The sequence below is a fragment of the Chrysochloris asiatica genome, unplaced genomic scaffold (genome assembly GCF_000296735.1).
Source record: "Chrysochloris asiatica unplaced genomic scaffold, ChrAsi1.0 scaffold00168, whole genome shotgun sequence".
NCBI classification, from domain to species: domain Eukaryota; kingdom Metazoa; phylum Chordata; class Mammalia; order Afrosoricida; family Chrysochloridae; genus Chrysochloris; species Chrysochloris asiatica.
The window spans coordinates 4133613-4138528 of NW_006408686.1; positions in this window are offsets into that span (position 1 = coordinate 4133613).

Below are 4916 nucleotides of genomic sequence, written 5' to 3' on the forward strand. Positions count from 1 at the left end.
AAAATAGGGACAAATGTGAGGGCACTAATTCAGGGAATACACAGACTACCAAACATTTTGAAAACTACACAAACAAAAGTAGATAAAATAGATGAGTGGGACATACAAAAATTTTAAAACTTATGTGCATCAAAAGACTTCACCAGAAGAGTAAAAAGGGAACCCACAGAATAGGCAAAAATCTTTTGCAATGACACATCAGATAAGGGACTTATTTCTAAAATATACAGGAAACTACAGCACCTGTACCAGAAAAAGACAAATAGCCCAATTAAAAAAAGGGCACAGGACATGAACAGACACTTCACCAAAGACGACATTCAGGCAGCCAACAAACATATGAAGAAATGTTCATGATCACTAGCCATTAGAGAGATGCAAATCAAAACAACAACGAGATATCATCTCACACCAGCAATAACAGCAAAGATAAAAAAAGTAGAGGACAATAAATGCTGGCGAGGATGCGGAGAGATTGGGACACTCTTGCATTTCTGGTTGGACTGCAAAATGCTCCAACCTGTCTGGAAAGCAGTATGGCGCTTCCTCAGAAGGTTGGAAATAGAAATTTCTTATGATCCAGCAATTTCGCTATTTGGTATTTACCCAAAAGAAATACGAGCCACAACACGAGAAGATATATGCATACCAATGTTCATAGTCATAGCAGCACTATTTACAATAGCAAAAAGATGGAAACAGCCAAAGTGCCCATCAACTGAGGAATGGATAAACTGTGGTACATACACACAATGGAATATTATGCTACCTTGAAGAATAACAAGGAAGCTGCAAGCCACCGCATAACATGGATGAACCTTGAAGACATTATGTTGAGTGAAATTAGTCAATCACAAAAGGAGAAATACTGCATAGGACCATTACTGTAAAAGACTAAGAAAAAGAACCTATACTAAAGGGGGGGCATTCTTTGCTGGTTGCTGGGATGTGGGGGTGGGGTGAGGGGAAGGTGGAGCACAGGGCAGGGAATAGACACAGGATAGTTTGGGTGCTGGGGATGGGGGCAATATACAAGAAGGGGGAGGGGAATGGAAGAACAAAGTGGATGGGAGAACAATTAGGCAGATTTGCATGGGCTAAGTGGGACAGAGGTAAAGAATGATGTGTGCACAACCATGGAACAACAGGGGTCTGGGATACAGGGATTGAGACATAGTTGGAATGGGGAAAAGGGGGAAAAAATGTTAAGGTGCTTGGCTGTCTTTTGAATCTTGGTTTCCCTTGCATACCATTATAAAATAGACACTGGAGGGGGAGAGAAAGGAATAGCCAGAAACATCACCATAGAAAGCTTGTAAGTCTGTCTTCCACCTATAACTGATTGGAATACCTAAAATGGGGCTACAGAGTGCCCAGTGAAGGAGGCTTCCTGCAGAACCTCTGCATTACATAAGACTATAGATGGAATCCTGAACAACATCCAGAATCTTCAAAATTATATGTTGTCATTATCAGTTCAGACCCACAGCGACCCCATGCACAACAGAATGAAACATTGCCTGGTCCTACACCATCCTCACAAATGCTGCTATGCTTGAGCCCATTGCTGCTGTCACTGTGCCAATCCATCTCATTAGGGGGTCTCCTTCTTTTACACTGACCTTCCATTTACCAAGCATGATGTCCTTCTCCAGGAACTGGTACCTACTGATACTATGTTCAAAGTTTGAGAGATGAAGTCTGGCCATATTGACTTCTAAAGTGCATTCTGGTTGTACTGAGTGCAACACAGATTTGTTTGTTCTTCTAGAAGTCCATGGTACCCTTAATATTCTTTTCCAACAAAAGAAGTCATAGACATCAATATTATTTCGTATTCACTGTCCAGCATTCATGTGCATATGAGGCTATTAAAATTATATCTTTGCTCTTAAACACTTTAAAGAGGTCTTGTGCTGCAGATTTGTCTAATGCAATATGGTGTTTGATTTATTGGTTTATTCCATGAGTGCATGGAAGTGAACTGATGGTGAACCCAAGCAAAATGAAGTCTTTGACAACAATCTTTTCTCCATTTATCACGATGCTATTTGTTGGTCCAGTGGTGAGGATCTTTGTTTTCTTTACATTGAGGTACAATCCATAGTGAAGGCTGTGGTCTTTGATCTTCATCAGTAAATATTTTAAGTCCTCTTCACTTTCAGTAAGCAAGGCTGTATCATCTGCATATTGCAGATTGTAAATGAGTTTTCTGCCAATCTTGATGCCACGTTCTTCATATATTCCAACTTCTCAGATTATTTGCTCAGCATACAGACTGAATAAGTATGGTGAAAGAATACAGTCCTGGCACACACTTTTCCTGATTTTAGACCATTCAATGCCCTCTTGTTCTACTCCAACAACTGCCTCTTGGTCTATGTACAGGTTCCTCATGAGCACAATTAAGTGTTCAGGAATACTTATTCTCTGAAATGTCCATAACTTGTCATGATCCATACAATTGGAAGTCTTTGCATAGTCAATAAAGCACAGGTAAACACCTTTTTGATATTCTCTGCTTTCAGCCAATATCCATCTAATGTCAGCAATGATAGCCCTCATTCCACGTCCTTGTCTGAATCTGCTTGAACCTCTGGCAGTTCTCTGTAAATGTACTGTTGTAGACGTTTCTGAATTACCTTTAGCAAAATTTTACTTGAATGTGAAGTTAATGATACTGTTCGATGATTTCCGCATTCTGTTTCATCACCTCTTTTTGGAAGAGTCACAAATATAAATCTCTTCCAATCAGTAGTCCAGGTAGTTGTCTTATAAATTTCTTGGCAGATGAAAGAGTACCTCCAGTGCTGCATCAGTTTGTTGAGAAATTTCCGTTTGGATTTCATCAATTCCCGGAGCCTTGTTCTTTGCCAATGCCTTCAGTGCACTTTCGACTTCTTCTGTCAGTACCATTGGGTCTTGATCATATACAACCTCTTGAAATGGTTGAACATTAACCATTTCTTTTTGGTACAGTGTCTCTGTGTACCAAAATTATATATACCACGTTGTTGTTGTTGTTAAGTGCCTTCAAGTCGGTTCCAACCCATGCTAACCTTGTATAGGGTTTCTGAGGAGCAGCTGGTTAGCTTGAACCTCCAACCTTGCAGTTCAAACCGAGTTTGCAGTTCAATGCATTGACCCTCAGCACCACACCAGGACTCCATATATACCATAGAAATTACTAAGAAGTCCTTATTTCTTGTGTACTTTTTAGTGACAATGTTTACCTTTGTCAAACTACGTACACTCCACCCTCATTTGATATTACCTTTTCCATCATCAAAAATCACTATCTAGAGAGTGAGTTCCCTTCTCCTCACCCATCCCTGTTAACCACCAATGAACTGTAGTTTTTGTATATTTACTTGTTCATGTTATTTCATAAAAGTGAGAACACTTTTTCGTAATTGACTTATTTGACTCCACAAAATGTCTTCCAGTTTCACCCATGTCTCAAGGTGTTTTCAGAACTAATTTTTGTTTATTCGTTTCATTGTGTGCATTGACTTAGGACTCAGGTTATTTCCATATTTTTGCTGCTGTGGATAGTGATGTAATAAGCATAGGTATGCACAAAAAAGCACCAACAAAACAAAAGCAAAAGTGTGGCAGTAGAGGTGTCTGATCTCGTCTAGCGTCACAAGGTGAAAGGAGAATCAAAATCAGCGGCCCAAGGCTGGTTCTTATGAGGTGGAGGTCAGACATGCTTCCACTCTCCAACCTTGTTATCAAATTCTGAGAGCAAGCATCCCTTCCATGGCACTCTCTCTACATCTCTGCTGGCTTCCATAATTCATTGCAATGACCCCACAGAACTCAGAGCTCATATTCACAGTTATGGGGCTTACTAGGGGAGTTGTTGCTGTTAAGCGTTGTTGTGTTGGTTCCGACTCATAGTGACCCTGTATAGAGTTTCCGAGGAGCAGCTAGTGGGTTTGAAGTGCTGACCTTGTGGTTTGCAGTCCAGTCCTGATCCTACAGCTCCACACCAGGAGGGAACTAACAGGTTACAATTCAGTTTCAGGAATGCTCAGGATGTCAGTTTTTGATCAGAACAACCTCTTCTCAACCGAACCCACAGGCAGCTCTTTCTCTGCTCCTTGGTCCTTCGGCATGACCTCTTCTGTGCTCTGGCAAGTGTTACAAATACATTTTAGCTCTGCTGATAAACAGTCAGAGGCATCCCATTCCATCAGTAAGCTCTTATTCTGTGGTTCTGCAATCCTAGCTCCACCAAATGCACAGAGGCACCCTTCTCGGCCAGCAAGTATCCTGTCTAAAGGCACTCAACTTTCTTGAATATAACAGAGTAGAACTATTTTATAGGGTGTTCTTGGCTGTAATCTTATCAGAAGTATGTCACGAGGCTTTTACACTTATTTGTTGTTGTTATTAAGTGCTGTCAATTCGATTCTGACTCATAGCGACCCTGTATAGGGTTTCTGAGGAGTGGCTGGTGAGTTTGAACTGCTGACCTTGAGGCTAGCTGTCCAGTGCTTAAACGCCACACTTACAGCATGCCTTAATTGGGAGACAAAGTTTTCCTGGAAAGTATTTGCTCTGTATTTAGATTTCATAAAATTCCCCTCTGAAAAAGTAGATTCACATAGGTTAATTGTTGCACACATACTCAAAAGTTTTTCAATAACAGAATCAAGTATCAACTTTATGTTTTATTGTGAATTATGTGATAGTTTACATGGGAGACCATTGGTTTTACATTCATTCTATCATATATCTTTTTTTTTCTTAAATGTTTTATTGTGAATTATGTGATAGTTTACATGGGAGACCATTAGTTTTACATTCATTCTATCGTATATCATCTCATTGCCATGATTATCATATATCATTTCATTGCCATAGTTACAATCCCCTCCAAGCATCATCAACCAACCAAAGGGTATACC